The 17,249-nt window shown below is 38.2% G+C and overlaps 1 protein-coding gene and 1 long non-coding RNA gene across 2 annotated transcripts in view; one reads left to right on the top strand and one right to left on the bottom strand.

Moving 5' to 3' along the window:
* rab26 (RAB26, member RAS oncogene family) overlaps positions 1-17,249 on the bottom strand; it is a 304,408-nt gene that overhangs the window by 254,754 nt on the left and 32,405 nt on the right. The gene's annotated exons all lie outside the window — the stretch shown is intronic.
* Positions 6,104-16,642, top strand: LOC115410628 (uncharacterized). The gene is made up of 3 exons (XR_003934113.1): positions 6,104-6,223; positions 16,455-16,457; positions 16,632-16,642. It is a non-coding gene; the product is annotated as an uncharacterized LOC115410628 (long non-coding RNA).

The following is a 17,249-nucleotide window of genomic DNA, read 5'->3' as shown; positions in this document are numbered from 1 at the left end:
ATCTCATAAAAATACAGTAATTTTCGATCATTAAAATAGTTTTTTGCCCTAACTTTACATGAGATTTTGCTTTTTTTTTTTTTTTTTACTTTTTAATGTTTAATAAAGAATATTTTCATGTATTAAAACAATCCAATTACCTATAAATATATATTTAAATAATTTTCAGTGAGACTCAGTTGTCCAATCCACTGATAAAAACTGTATTTGGACAGTTTATCAGTGCTTATACATGTTATACATTCACAAAATACATTTATTCAACATTTTTGTTGTGAAACCTCCTGTAATTACACAAGATATTTGTCAATTAACAAACAAGTTTTGTTAAACTTACAGAACAAATACTTCTTTTAAGGTTAATTGTCAGTAATTTTATTTCATTTTATTATTTTTTTACAGTACTAAACTTTAAATTAACAGCTTAATGTCACAAATAGAAAAGAAATATTTGTGAAATTATGATATATTTGCAAATGTATTTTAACTATTTTTCTGTGAAAAAAAGAAAAAAATTATTTTAAAAAATTGAAATTTTCTGGTTATTCACAGTTACAGTTTTTTCGTGTTATTTTACATTTGACGTGTAAAATCACAGTCTATTTTTTGTCATTTCATTGATATTTTCCTGTATCTTAAAAATACAGGAAAAATCTGTAAAATAAACAGTAAAAATTCTGTTAAATTACAGACTTTTTTTACAGTGTGTCTAATCAAGGGATTTCGGGGCTATACATTTGCTGTCGGCCCCCGAAAGTGTAAGCCTCATTCTATATTGGATTTTGTAATTGTGTGTTTGTGTGTGCTAAAAATGCCATCATTTTCTGAATAACTGAAATTAACTGGTTAAATTATCCAGAAATAACCATAATTTCAACTGTTATTGGACTTTTTTAATGTATTTTTTTCTGCTGAATTTTGAAATATACTGACAATAACCAGAATAAGAATCTAGGAACTTATCTGCTAATGTTGATGAAGAAGTGAAACCTCGAGCACATTTTAATATCTGTACATAAATGTGACAGCTGCAGTGTTTCTACTAATAACAAACTATGCTGATGGTATTTTATGATGATAAGATGTTTTTTTACACTTCTTTGTGTTTTGCACTGTTGTTTTGGCAAAGGATCTGTGTAAATCATACTTGTACATGTCAGAGTTAAGATACTGAACCAGCAGCTCACAGAATTACTGTCATTCTTCACTGTCAAAACTTGTCATTGGTCATTTTTTTTCTTCAGCAGCTGAAAAAACAAAACAAAGATTCACAAAGTCTGCAGGTTGAAGTGAACAGTGTTCGGGCCAGGTCCTGTATGGCTTTGAGGGCACGAAACTGGTGCAAATGAGACAAAATACGACGTATAGTTCACAAAGCACAGACCACATGGTAGTTGTACCGCCTACCAGGTTCCATCAGCAAAGTTCTTAAATACAGTGGTACCTTTACTTACGAGTTAATTAATTCTGTGACTGAGCTTGTAACTCAATTTGCTCGTATGTCAAATCAGTTTTCCCCATTGAAATCAGTTGAAATGCCATTAACCTGTTCACGCCTCGTAAGTCCAAATACGTAAAGATAATGTCTAACGTACCCAAAACTTATTTCTAGCCTATAGAGATGTAACAATTACCGGTACAACAATAAACCGCGGTAAAATTGGAGACAGTTAGTATTACCGTTTGAATTTTAATTATCATGATAAAAATGTTTGATTAACGCACTTTTCCGGAGAAAACGCCTATGAAAAGATCTGCTTTAATGTCAAATATTTGAGTATAGTTTTAATTTATTACAATTTTAATCTTACATACCTAATATTTGGAACCAATATTCACTTTTAAAATCTTTGAAAAGGTTCGTTAAGCATCTGTGTGTTATTTATGCAATAAATTATATCCATTTTTCAAATCGGATTTTATATATATTTTGTGTTTTCTGGTCTTTTATTTTAATATAGTAGGTTAAAGTGAAAAAATAATAGGCAGTTGATATAAATGAAGTTGTGCTGGAAAAAAAAGATACCAGGGTATAGTAAACATTTGTTTATATAGTATATAAAGGCAAAATCAAAAGGACTGAAAAACGGACAAAATAGGCTCAGACCACTAAGGGTTAATATTTGAATGTTTCTGCCAAGAGAAAGTGCATTTTGCCAATTTTTTTTTTTTTTTCAAAGTACAACTTGATTAAATTATTTCAATGTGTGTATCAGTACTTTTTGAACAATTTGAGCACAATTTCAACAATACCACGATAATAATGATAACCGTGATAATTTTGGTCACAATAACCGTGATATGAAATTTTCATATCGTTACATCCCTACTAACCTATGAGTAACGTGATTTGAACCTATATGTATCTTATATTGACCTTATCTCCAACGCGTATTGATGTATGTAGACGTATTTGGCGTGTCCTCTCTGTTCACCTCTTGTGTTTCAGCACCTCCCCTCTGGACAGCGACAGAAGGAGATAACACCTGTAATACCTAATAGCACCATCATCTACACATTTACAACAACATTTAAAAAACTAACCAACTAAAACTAAATAAATTTAAATTAAATCCTTATTAATAATGTTCCAAAGCCACAGGGAGCCTCAGCAGAGGGATTATAGAGCCACATGTGTCTCCCGATCCCAGTAGGATATATACAAATGGGGTTGACAGGAAATATCCGTCAGTACTCCTTCAGAAGCCGTGGTGAGCAGAAACATGGACCATCCACCACCACAGTACATACCAGTCTTACAACATTCATCTGTTTATTGGCTACAACAACTAGTGGCAAATCTGAAGCTCACTCGTAACTCAGATTTTGACCCACACCTCACGCAGCGGCTCGTAACTCGGAAAATTTGTAAGTTGGTAAACTCTTAAGTCAAGGTACCACTGTATTTAAAACACTGATGGAGATCAAATTGCTTTATTACATATCCATACATCATTACTATATCAAAATCTGGGGAATGCACAACATCAATGACAGTCAGATCCTGATGATCTGGTCATGAAGTTATCACTGGTGCAAGCTGTGCATAAATGAACAGCCTCTTTTGGGGTTCGCAGAGTCCTAACACCAAACAGCATATCACTACTAATGTTTGTGTGACATCCCACATAGTCCCAAATATTAACTGAAATATTCATTATTAGGAGTGGGAATCTTTTACCATCTCACAATTCGATTTGATTCTAATTTTTGGGGCTACAATTGGATGCAAAATCGATTTCTGATTCAAAACATTTTTCGATTCAAAACAATTTGATTCATAATGATTTCTGCTTCAGTCTATAGGTGTACAAAGGATCGTCATGATCTACTCCAGTTTGATTTGCAAGACAGAATGACAAATGCAAACATTAAAATGCCTTTTTCACATTTATTTAATTTTAAACATTTATCCATGCTTGGCAGGAGTTTGGTGAGGCACAGCAGTGTGTGTCGATTTTCTGCTGGTGGCTGACTCTGCATCTTCAGCTCTGGACGATGCAGCTGACAGACTGAGCTCATGAAATCGCGTTGTATGTGACGCCAGTTTATTGGATTTGGTGTGCTACACCTACGCATTTTCATCCTTTTGCATGTTATTTAACACCATTTGACGGTGTGTTAATGCCAGAATAGATGGCTTTAATAGCAGGCCTCTCAGAACCATCGAAAACATCAGGTGGCCCCAGCGGGTTTCCAACGAGGTGCTTTGAGCCCGCACATGCCAGCCCAAAGCATCCAGCCTGGCCGCACAACGTTGCATCCGCTGGTTGGGTCATGTCCTCCGCCTCCCTCCTGACCATCCAACAGGAGCCATCCTCCAGTTTGGCTGGAAATGACCACGAGGCGAGCCCCACACCCGATGGCTCGATGTCATTGCGGGCGACCTCCAACAACATGGAGTTACCATGGAGGATGCAGAGCAGCTGGCACAAGACCGCCAGCGATGGAAAACACTGGTTCACCTGGTCGGCTCAACACACCGGGACTGGACACCCGCCCCATCGCAGGAGTCCTAGTAGTAGTAGTAGTAGTAGTTAATGTGCTAGCTGCTAATTGCTAACCCTAACCACTAATCACGCTAGCTGCTAATCGCTAACCGCTAACCCTACCTCCTCCGTTAGTTTCCTTTGTTTTGGTGTTCATGCGTACATTCCAGAACCGGCGGTGTGATGATGTGAGGATGTCCCGTGTACAAAACAGAAGCAGACTCCTGGTGGATTTGTTTTATTTTATAAAACCGACGTTGGGACATTTTAAATCGATTCTGAATCGTAGTAAATGAGAATCATGATTTTTATATGAATGGATTTTTTGACACACCCCTAATCATTATTTTAAGAGTCAAACATGAATGAATTCTATTGATTGCTGGAACCCGTTTTGATGGACTTTTCAATATATTAAGTTATGAACACATGAAATATTACAGAAGCCTGAATGTTTGTTAGTGATGTTGCAGAGCTGTGCGTACATACTGTATATCTCATCTTATTAAAGAAACACAATTTGAGGTTTTGTGCCATTTATGTGGTTGTCATGACAACGTGATATCATGATTTGCGTAAATACACAAGCCACTTTTAATTGGAGTGTTATCTGTATGCATTATAAGCTTTCCACATTTATGTTCATGTCATTTTTAACCCCCTGTCCAACCTGAATCGATGCGTCAAATACTGCGCACTGAGGGTAAGGGTTATGTGAACTGGAGATCCTGGCGTAAATTGAATTAATCGACACATGATCAAATGGCATTGAATAACACACAAAAGGATGAAAATGTGTATGTATAGCACACCAAATACCATAAGAACTGGCATGACATACAAAGCCATTTACTGAGATCAGTCTGGTCATGATGGACCCATCCACAGCTGAAATACCGTAAAGACTAGAAAATCCAAACAGAACAAGGACAAATTACACTTTGCAAACATTTATGAACGTGTTTGTATCATGAAATCACTGCCACAAAATAATTTTTCCAATGAAATCAACCAATGGATTGTAGATTTGGGAATTTGGCCCTTAGTCGGACAGTCTAGATCCAGGTGATCAAGCCAAAGAAGTTTTCCTAGGATTGATTTATTACTTATCATGATATATGAAAAATTATTTCTTTCAAGTTCAAGGTAGAGTTTGAGAGAAAGCTGATGTCACGTGAAGACAAAAACAACATTAAAGCTGTAAAGCAAAGACAACATAAAAGATGAAATGAGGTAAAAGAAAAGTATAAGATGCAAAAAGACATAAAAGACGTGACAAGACAAACAAATTCAACCCTGAGGACAAATATACTGTACATTTACATCACATTTAATACTACTTTGCCCAACCTTACCCCCAATACTGTTACTGAATCCTGAGTCATTTAGTGCTGCCCAATTTGAGTGTGATTTATTAAAAAATAAATAAATAAATATATAAACCAGCTAAACATCTCAGAGTTTTTTGGGGTTTTTTTATTCCTATTTTAGAATAAACCATGTACAGCACTAACGCTAAGAGTGGCCATAAGTCTGTCTATGTCAATGTTTCTCAAACTGTGGGGTGGGCCCCCTAGGGGAGGTGTAAAGGCTTACCAGGGGACCATGGGGTTTCTTCAGGTTAGAACATGTAGCAGGTGGAACTAAGGTTTTAGTGTTGGAGCACCCTGGACTCATTTTAGGGACGTACAACAATCCAATCCACTGCCATGGTGATCTGTCACTAGACTAGACAAAGAGTTTAGGTTTGGAAAATGGACAAGGACTGGACTGGAAAAGAAAATGTGCAGTGTTTCGTTTGTGCACAGTTTGTACAGTTTGCACTTTGATGTGCAATGGAAACAGGCTCATTGACCCACTGATATTGTTAAAATGTTCATCTTTGTTACCAAAATGAGTTTGTTATTCTAAAAAAATTAACTTTATTGTCATAGTTGTAAGGTAACTGCACATTTCTTATTTTTATTTGGAAAAAGATTGTCTCAGGGAGCAGTCTGGTTGAGTTTATTTATACTGTTCAAACAAAAGTCTATTTTTTTTTTGTTTTAATTAAATTTTTTTAAATCAAATTACTCAAGGAAAAGCAAAAAGTATAGTTGCGATATTGATGTTTCTTTCAATAAAAGTTCTAATTGCACCACTGTTACAATGTTGTTGGGGTTGACGGGGGCCTGGAGATTTTTCATCCTCCAAAGGGGGGTCTGACAGATAAAGACTGAGAAGCACTGGTCTATGTCTGTGAGACTAACACAATTGTATAATGTAGAAATAGGCACATTTCCATTTCAGACCGCGGCATCCTCTTCCTCTTCCTCATCCTCTTCCTCATCTTCATCCCTCTCCATCCTCCCAGAGCCACCTTTTGTGCTGTCTAAGCACCAGCCTTCTCCCATTACTGATGAGAACCTACACATCATTATGTAAACAGATTAAGTGGCCTTATGTCATAAGTGCTGTGTGAGTAGAACATGAATGTATGAGGTCACAGACAAAGCCAAAGAAACATTTACATAAAGCATGACTGGACACCGTGTCCTCTTCAACACAACTTACTCATTTCACTCCTGAACAACATGAACGTAATAATAGAACCGTCTCCACTCTGTGCATGTTTGTGTCAGTATGTGAGCCGGTGCATAATGTAGCCTACCTTTCATTCTCTATAGTGGGCAGAAAACTGCCTTCAGTGTACCTGTGCAACGTTTCCATGACAACCACTGTTGTCCAGTGAGGTCAGTCAGAAATTGCAGAGTGAAGTGCTCAGCATAAAGATTAGATTTAAAAGAAAAAAAAAGAAAAAACAATCATTGGATTTTCCTCAACATAGCCACAGACTTTACTGAGCAAATTAAGATTCACTGGCACCAAAAGAGACGTCCAGGATCGATGAACGCCATCTGGGAGCCCAAAGAGTCACAGAGAGGCTGCAATCAGCTTCAGCCCTCGACCACATGATTAGACTGTGCTCATCACATATAAATTCAGTGTCTGTGTGTGTGTGTGTGTGTGTGTGTGTGTGTGCGTGCGTGTGTGTGTGCGCGCGCGCCTAGGTTATTATCATTAACGAAAACTATCAAAATGACGAAAACTAGAATTGAAAAAACATTTTCATTAACTGAAATAAATAAAAACTAGAATTAAAAGAAAAAATGATAACTAACTGAAACTGTATTGTGTGTTTACAAAACTAACTAAAACAGATAAAAATTATGAATAAAATTCCCTTTGTTTTTGTTTTTGTCAGTGTTGGATAGATAAAAAATTGATTTATTTTGCTCTAGTAATTTTAGCTGCTGGCACCATATGACACCTCTCATCACTTGTCATTTAGAGTCGTCTTCTCGTCCCCACTCTACCTGGAAACATGCAGACTAATGTTTGGAGAATTCAGAGTCCTGTACAGGATTTATTTGAATATGATGGCGAAGAGATAAAAGATACGACAAAACTGAAATTAATACTAAAACTAAACTAAAACTAAGCATTTAGAAAAAAACGAAAACTAATAAAAACTAGCAAACCTGCTTTAAAAATGAATTAAAACTAACTGAATTAGAGAAAAAAAAAAGTCAAAACTAAATAAAACAAAACTATAATGAAAAATCCAAAACTATTATAACCTTGGTGCGTGCGTGCGTGCGTGCGTGCGTGCGTGCGTGCGTGTTCTATGGTTTAAACCAGTGATTCTCAATTGGTGGGTCGTGACCCAAAAGTGGTTCTAAAACCTGTTTTCAGTGGGTCGTCGGCCTTTGTCTGGGTTAAAATGATAATGTTAATAAACTAATACTGTGCTTTGTTTTTTACGGAGCTGAGCCCCGTCCATTCACACTCTCCAACAGTAGGTGACGGTAATGCGCTGTAATGATAATTAACACCAGACATTTACAGCATCAAAGAAGAACCAAAAGTTTCTATTCATATCAAGGTGTAACTCAGGTATGACGACTACATCAGATACAGTGGCGGCTGTTCGTCTGTCAGACAGGGGAAGCTCATTGTCGGCTTACTTCAAAAAAATTGTTAAGTTATTTAAACATAAATTCATCCCTCCGTTCCTTTTTAACAAAATGGTCAGTGACCTTATCGTACACAGTCGGCGTCTTTTCCAGGGACTTGATAGTTAGTTCACTCCGACCTAGCCAACAGTATGACTGATTTAACTATCTACAAAACGATATTAAACTCAAACAAGAAATGATTCAATTATGTAACCGAAAAAAGAAAACATTGAAATTATGTTAATTGAAACAAGGAAGTACAATGAGTGTGTTTTATTTACAGTGCAAGAAATGAACAGTTCATTTGGTAGTGGTTTGTCTGATTTCACAGCAGAGTGTGTGACGGTATCAAACTGAACTGTGAACAGATCTGAAAACAGCTGTCAATCAAACGGGATTCAGCCTTTCGACTGATCCTCCAATCAGCACATGGAAGCTCAGCGTTCAGCCCGGCCGAGCTCCGCCCACAGCTCCATTCACCCCCAGAGAGGCTGAGCGTCCGGGGGCGGGACAACATGGTGGCATTTATCCAATTATCGTCCAGTTTAGAGTCAGTTTCCAGCAGTTCCACTCAGTCCCATTGAAGTGCATGGACGCTGAGCGTCTGCGGACAAATGCACTGAGCAGAGATGGAGGAGAAAACACAGACACGGGAATGGAGGAGAAGTGACAACAATCCAGGTCCACTGATCTGGGATCAAACTGATTCTGAACAACTGGTCTGAGAGATGAACGTGTTCTAACACATTTGGAGTCAATGAAATGAAAACAACTGAACAGATTTGAGCATTTAATTTTCATCATTTTAGGGGAAGCCGAGCTTCCACTGCAGTCTGAGAGAAATCGCCTCTGATCAGACCTGGTTTTACCTCCACTGGACAAAAACCTCAGTGTGTTTAATTCTTCCATAAGTGACTGAATGAACCTTTAATTTTTAACTGAGTGCACTTTTTAATTTTGGTTCAAATGGACTTAATTTACTATTAAAAGGAATATTTCCATATTTACCATCACCACCTGCTGGTCAGTTTGGTTTATCATTCAACTTGTCTTCTGTTTTTTCAGACTGTGATATTATTTATTATCTCAGGTTCAAAACACAATATCTTTACGTTAAATAAATTTGAAAAGTTTAACTTTTATCAGTTTGGGTCTTGGTTTGTCATTGAGGGGTGACAGTGGGTCCTGAAGCTGGACCAGTTCAGAACCACTGGTCTAAACAGGTACAGAAACATGGCTGAACACACATACAGGTTCCCTTTGTTCATTTGTTTACAGTTATCCAAAACACATATTTGAGCATTTTTATTTTGTAAAGCTCAGGTTGCACTTTAATTGTTCATTTTCACTCATTTTTGCAAAGTGGTTAATATTGTGGAGGATTATGGTGGTGCTGGAGTTCACCTGGTCTGGACAGGTTAGACCAGGGGTGTCAAACTTATTTTAGTTTGGGGGCCACATACGGACCAATCTAATCTGAAGTGGGCCAAACCAGTAAAATAATAACATAATAAATTATGAATAATGTCAGCTCTAAACTTTTGCCTTATGTTTCACAGTGAAAAAAGTAAGATTACATTATGAAATGTTTACATCTACAAAAAAAATCTGAATAACATGAACAACAAAAAACCTGAAATTTCTTAAGAAAAATAAGTGCAATTTTAACAATATTATGTCTCAGTTCATCATTTACACATGTACATCACAACTTACAGATCACAGTGGATCAAATAATCAATCAAATAAAGTGGACAACATATTTATTAACAGGTAGAATATTGTTAAAATTGTCCTTATTTCTCTTAAGACATTTCAGGTTGTTCATTTTTATTGAGGTTTTTCACATTTTTTGGGGAAAGGATATTTTGTAATTGTAGACAATTTTATGTAATTGTAATTTTTTACACTAGAACAAAGTAAAAAATGTGGAATTGTTGTTATTTATAGGTTATTATGATAGAATTTTACTGGCCTGACCCATGTTGGTCTGTATGTGGAACCTGAACTAAAATCATTTGAACACCACTGACTGTTCTTTTCTTCAGTGTAGTTTTTGCATTTCACAAATTCATCCTACGGGTCGGATTGGACCCTTTGGGCGGGCCGGTTCTGGCCCACAGGTCACATGTTTGACATCCCTGAGTTAGACTGAGCAGTTACCCTGTTAAGGTGCATGTGTTTGGACGGTGGGTGGAAGCTTTGCAGACACAGGGAGAACATGCAAATGGAACCCAGGCCCGTCTAACCCCGGAACCACCATGACCCCTCCTCATTCAAGATTGAAGAATTTTTATTGTCATAATGTGTACACGTAACGGAATTTAGGCAGGTGGTTCTCGGCTAAGGTCCAAGATAAAATATCAGCACACTTTAATATGTACATCGCATATATAAAAAGAAATTCTCATTTGACTGATTTTGATTTTTGATTTGATTTTTGATTTTCATTTAATTTTTGTCTCGTTGCATTGCTTTTGTTGCAGTAGCCAAAAACAGCAATGACAGTCTTATTGTTGCATTCTTTTGAATATGCTGCATCTTTTTCATTTATTTTTTTCTTTTTGTGTCATTTTTTTTTTTTTTGTTGCATCTTTTTTCCTTCATCTTAAATGGGTCATATTTTGCTAAACCCACCTTTATTAGTCTTTGGTTCATTTTTTTGTGTATTTGGACCCTAATAGTTCATAAAGTTTGAATTTGAACCCTCCAGGTGCTCCAAAGCTATCTTTATATTCATTTTGGAAAAAACTGAGTGGATCTCTACAACGCATCTTCATTCCTGCTTAATTTGTTACGTCTATAAGTAGTTACATCACAACATTTGCACAGATAAGCTCCAGACTTCTGACAAACATCTCTCCAAGTACGACATAATAGTTTGTCAGCAGCAGCGGTTGTAGTCCAGACTGAAAATATGTCCAAACTTTGAGCTGATTACTTAAAGTACAGTTGTTGGTTGAACAGGACAGAGCAGCACAGCCAACAACCTGGAGGGGGCGGGGCCAGAAGTGGCTCATGTGCATTTAAAGGGCCAGCGCTCCAAACCACCTTTCTGGTGTCATTACTCAGAAATAGGGTTGAAGATGGACCTGTGGAGTTGAATGAATGAAGAGTTCAGACCCAAGCAGAGCATTTATAGTTTATGGAGACCACAGGGAAATGTGGGAAAATGCAGAATTCCATTTTTTTTTTTTAAAAAGGCAAAATATCACTCCTTAATGCAACAAAACTAAGACAGATGAAACATGATGGAAAAGGTTACAGTTTGGTGCAATCATCTGTTTTCATTATCTTTGCTGCATGTCTTGATTTATTGCATCTTTTTGTGCCTGTCTTTTTCATCTTACTGTATCATTTTCATCTTTATGCGTCTTGTTGCATCTTCACTGTCATTCAGTTTATATAGTTTTCATCTTGTTCCAACTTTTTGCATCTAACATCTTCTTTGCCATTTACAGTTTCTTTGTCTTGTTACTTCTTTTACATTATTTTCATGTAGTTTCATCTAAAGATAAGACAGTTCAACACCACAAATATCCATCTGGCTTTTTCAGCTTTCACACAGGAATAAAAGTTTTGACCATAACATTGTTATATTTGTATATTCTGTGAGGATTGGGCTAAATTTGAAGAAAAACAGATACTGCATCACACTCCACAGAACTAGATAAACACAAATACGCTATGTCACGTGGCAATTATCCATGTGAGGGCGCTCAGCATTATCTCTTTGTCATGCTCCGGCCACATTCACACACACAAACACACACCAGCACCTGCGTCCTGCGAACCATGCAGACGTCCGTTTAATGATTTACTGGTCCAGCGCTGGGCCGGTTTCAGGCAGAGTGAATAGGGTGGTAACAGGGAAAGGAAAACCATGTCACTGTATGAAAATGAAAACTGGGCACCAGTGGCGGCTGGTGAAATCATGTTTTGTAGGGATGCACCGATACTGCTTTTTTCCAGACCGAGTACAAGTACTTACATTTGAGTACTTGCCAATACCAAGTACTGACACGAGTCCTTAATAATCTTATTCCAGTTGTTGTTTCCTTTTGTAAATGTGCTTTATTGTCGTTATCATTAGTCTGACTGGAACAAAGTGCTGCTACTGACATTTAACCCTTTCATGCATGAATTTTGAGAACCTTCGTCAGATTTATTTTTGAGTTTTTTATTCCTCCTTAAGCCATGAGAAAAACAATGCGACCAAGTTTTTTTTTTTCTAAGGAGTTACAAAAATATCCATGCATTTAATTTTTGAAGTAAAGAAATGTGTTTAAAACCTAATATCAGGAAATGATATGTAAACAATGAAATAAAAACATTTTTAAGGCTGCGAATGTGATGTTTTCTCACATTTTAACATATTTTAATGCTAGTAATTACTCATTTAATGGAGATAATATGCAAAAAAAAGCCTTCTTGTCTAACAAATAACAATTGATTTACACTAAAACATGTAACTACAGATCAGGTTTATCAAGAACAGCATAGTTACAGTAATGGTGTGAATGTCAGTGTAAGAGATGATGTATAAGCATCCACTGTGTCGGCTGATATGGAACTAAAACAACAAAACCCATGAATATACAAGAGAACAGCTGGAGAACAACTGTCCACTGGAGTGACCTATGCATGAAAGGGTTAATGTGTTGGAATGAGCGTTTCTCAATTAATCCACCAGGGGGCGCCGCTCTGAATTAACCGTACTGGACAAATACCACGAAGAAGAGGAAAGTTTTTTGAGAAGAAGAAAGTCAGTAATAACAAACCTGTAGACGACAGAGACAACACTAATGTGATACTAATGTTGCAGCGTTTTCTCTGGTAAGGTTTAAAAGTTTAGCTTCAGCAGGAAGAGAAAAGACAAATGAGGGATAAGTTTGGTTTTCAATTCAATTCAATTCAATTCAACTTTATTTGTATAGCCCAATATCACAACAAGGTTATCTCAAAGGGCTTTACAGAGTCAGTTAGAGTAAACAACAGTCAAATGAACAGCAAGAAAATGAGTAGTGTCCAGGGCATCCCCCGTCCTTAGACCCTCCTTCTCGGCAAGGAAAAACTCAAAACCCAGCGGTCCACACCGCTCCGTACATCCGCTGGTATTCTCATTCTGTTTACTCATCTGCGAGCACCTGGAAAACAGATGGAATGTACGCAGAGGATGGACAGAACGCTGCGTCTGTATCTGTCTGTGTCTTTAACGTTACTGTCAGTCAGTGTTACTTTTATCACCATCATTTATTTTGAAAAATCTCCACACTCTTCACACTCACACACATTATTCCACCGCCGCGTACCTGCTGCACTGAACTGGGAATGTCACACGGCCGTAAGTGGTATCGGTGCATTAGTATCGGATATCTTTTACGAGTACGAGTACACACACCGAGTATCGGAGCCGATACTCGTATCGGTATCGGAGCATCCCTAATTTTTTGGCGGCGCAGTATCCAAGTCAGTTTTCAGCTGCACTATAACCACATATCACTACAAGGATACATGTAATTGCACCACTATTTTAAAATATTAATTTAAATAAAAATAAAAATACACAGTATATGTTGTCAGTCATGTATTTTTATACGTACATTTCACCGTCTATCCTTCGAACATGAACAGTTTTCTATGACTATTGTTAAAGTCAGATATGCCCCTGATAAGTGTATTTTCCACTGATAGTATGGACAATGCATTTACAGCAGGGGTGGAGGTAGTGTGAGTAGAAGGCATGACATTGAAAAAAATTTGAAAATCAACATAAGGCAGTGTTTTTCCACCTTGGGGTCAGGGGGGTCACCTGGAATTCAAATGGGGTCACCAGAAATTACTAAAACTTGATTTTAAAAAAAACGTACTAATAAAAATATATGGTGAGTTGAGAGAGACAATTACAATACATAAAAGACATGACAAACTGTGAAGCTGAAACTGAAGCACTGTGGTTCTGTTTATCTGTCAAATGTTCATTGTGGTCAGTTTCAGATGCTGCAGCTCTTTCATAATTCATAGTTTCAGTTCTTGTTTGTTCAGTATTAATTGTCGTCCTTGTAAATCACAGCTGGACTGACTGGACATATTATGACCAAAGAAAATAAAATTCTCACTTTGTCCAGTAATCTACAACTGGATTTACTGCCTCCGTCCATAATAAGATACATTATATAGACTAAATGACATCTAAAATTAAGGTTTATTTGCCATGTAGTATAGCAAACTATTACATGATCAAAAACAAATACATTTTAGCAAAAAAAAAAAAAAAAAAAAAAGGGGGTCGCCAGAAATTTGTGATGTTAAAATGGGGTCATGAGCCAAAAAGGGCTGGAACCACTGACATAAGGTTTAAAAACACATATCTGATAACACTTGCACCCAGGACTCCATCCTGTCCCTCCCCACACTGTAGTCCGTTGTGATAACCACTGAACTAACCAGCTGTTTAGTCACGGCTCAGTAGTTTTACTTACGGACCTATTCGCTAATTCCATTTCTGAGGAAGGTCTTGATTCTTTTCGGGATGCGATGTTTACTTCTGTGGGTGGTGCTTGGTGCAATTTTTTGCACCCCGAGGCTCTCCTATCTCTTGTATTGGGGGGTGGGGGGTCCACTGCACATGCATCATTTATAACCAGGGGCCATTTCTCATTACCAAGAACGCAGAGTATGGTCTTGCAAACTCGGTGAGTACAGTCTTGGTAAGAACGGTCCCAGAAGACATACTTCCCAAGAACACAAGTCTATCTGTAACTGAACAGCTGGTACCTGTGAACTTTCCTCCCTGTCTCTCCTGTATTTACACCATCTGCTCCATACTGTGTTTCCCTCAAATCACCACGATGTCACTGATTTGATTTCATTACATTTGTACTAGTATTTACATGTCATTTATACATTTTGTATATTTTTCTAAACTCTAATACATGTCGTGGGTTCAGCCAGGCACAGCCGTGGTGGGCAAACAAGCCGCCCAGGTCCCACTCAAACCGGCATGATCTGCATTTTAGGAAATATTTCCCAGCCAAGTCTTCATGAGTCAACAACCAGTGCATCCTTGGTTTAAGCTAGCAAACAAGAAGAACTAACGGGTATTGCATGCGTCCTTGGTTTATGCAAACTTACAACTTTAACAGTACTTGGGCCGCGACTGTTTACATTTCACAAGAACACGAGAATGGAAGAACTGACAAGAACGCATGTTGAGAAACAGCCGGGATCAATGGAGGACTCAGGTTGCACCCCAAACAGGAAACATATGGAGAGAAATTTGTTTCTTTATTCATCAATCAAAAAGAAGGGATTTGCAATTAAAAAGAATAGATTTGCAACCAAAAAAGATTTGAGAAAAAAAGGCAGTAAGTGGCAATCAAAAAAAAAGATCATTTTGCTTGTAAATCAGTCCTCTTTGCTTGTGAGTTAAAAACTTTTCCTTGAGACTTCAAAAGTTTTGATTGAAAATCACTCCTCTTTGTTTGCAACTTCAAAAGTTTTGCTTGCGAATTTAACTGCACTTAATGGGCGTGGCCTACACCGATGGATGAGAGAAGAGTTTTTATTGGTGGGTTTGTCCTGGCTCCAGCGCCGGCTACAGCTTCTGCCTTAAACCCACTTCTGTGATGGCGTGAGTACGTAAACTGAACCCAAATGCAGAACCCAGAGACAGATATAAAAGTTCACAGTGTTTATTTGCCACTGACAACACTGACAGATCAAAAATAATGATAAAGAACAATATCTTGAGGATAATGGAGGTTGAGTTCTTCTCCGGGTTAGCCCTCCGGACTGAGGACGAGAAACCTCCGTTCGGATCGGCAGTTTGCGTCGGAACCCCGACTAGGGAGAAGCAGAGGGAGGTCAGTGGCAGAAACAGGTCATACACGGGAAAGCAGTCAGACAGGCGACAGGACATAGGGATCAGGCAAAGCTCACGTACCGTAAAAATCAGGCGAGGAGATCAAAACCAGGAGATCAGATAGAGGCAGACAAAACCGACAGGGAGAAGGCAAACAGGCAAAAAACAAGATGGCGAAAAACGGGTCAAAAAACAGGCAGACAGACAGACAGGATCAGAAACGCTGGTAAGTAACTCACTAGGAAATTACGAACTGGCGACTGATCAGGGGGAAAGACAGGACTTAAATACACAGAAGAGAGGGAAGACAACGAGACACAGGTGGAACAAATGAGGGCGGAGTCAGGTAATCAGGGGAAAGGTGAACACAAGGGAAAAGGAAGTAAAGACACCAGACATGACACACAAGGGAAACTTAACAAAATAAAACAGGAAATGACAGACAAGATAAAAGACAGACAAAACCAGACTAACATCTGGGGACAGGTTTGACAACTTCTCCGCTGTGTTATGTTACTGGGAGGTCAGTTGATAGTCTGCTGCTCTATGAAATTTAAATGTGTCCCATAAGTAATGGATTACACTAAATATCGTCGGCTACAGCCTGTACATTCACAGCCTGAGTAGAGTATGGAATGAGTGAGTGAGTTACAGGAGGAGTTGACAGACAGCGGGTGTAGGATGGAGACAGGACACCTGGACTACAGCTTGGATCCGGTCGGGATGCGACGTAGGGAAAACCAGAAAACCTGGTGCTGGAAAATGATAATGGTTCAGAAGAACTGCTAACCTGATTGCCTCTCAGTTGTGTTTGTGGGTATCCTATGGGCTCCTGTGACACTCTGTCACTATTTCTCTTTCTGCTTCATGGCACCTGGTACCAGCTGTGGTCCAGGTGTCCTGGTACCAGCTGTGGTCCAGGTGTCCTGGTACCAGCTGTGGTCCAGGTGTCCTGGTACCAGCTGTGGTCCAGGTGTCCTACTGAACCACCCTACACCCGCTGTCTGTCAACTCCTCCCTGTAACTCACTCACTCATTTCAAACTCTGTTCAGGTTGTGAATATACAGGCTGTAACTGACGATATTTAGTGTAATCCATTACTAATAGGACACATTTAAATTTCAAAGAGCAGCAGGCTATCAACTGACCTCCCAGTAACATACACAACAGAGAAGTGGGTTTAAGGCGGAAGCTGGAGCCGGTGCTGGAGCCAGGTCAAACACACCAATAGAAACTCTTCCATCTGTGTAGGCCACGCCCATTTAGTGCAGTTAAATTCCCAAGCAAAACTTTTGAAGTTGCAAACAAAGAGGAGTGGTTTTCAATCAAAACTTTTGAAGTCTCAAGCAAAAGTTTTTAACTCACAAGCAAAGAGGACTGATTCATAAGCAAAATTA

Source organism: Sphaeramia orbicularis, chromosome 19, assembly GCF_902148855.1.
Source record: "Sphaeramia orbicularis chromosome 19, fSphaOr1.1, whole genome shotgun sequence".
Classification (NCBI taxonomy): Eukaryota; Metazoa; Chordata; class Actinopteri; order Kurtiformes; family Apogonidae; genus Sphaeramia; species Sphaeramia orbicularis.
Note: the sequence above shows the minus strand (reverse complement) of the source record. Positions and strands in the feature narration are given on the sequence as shown.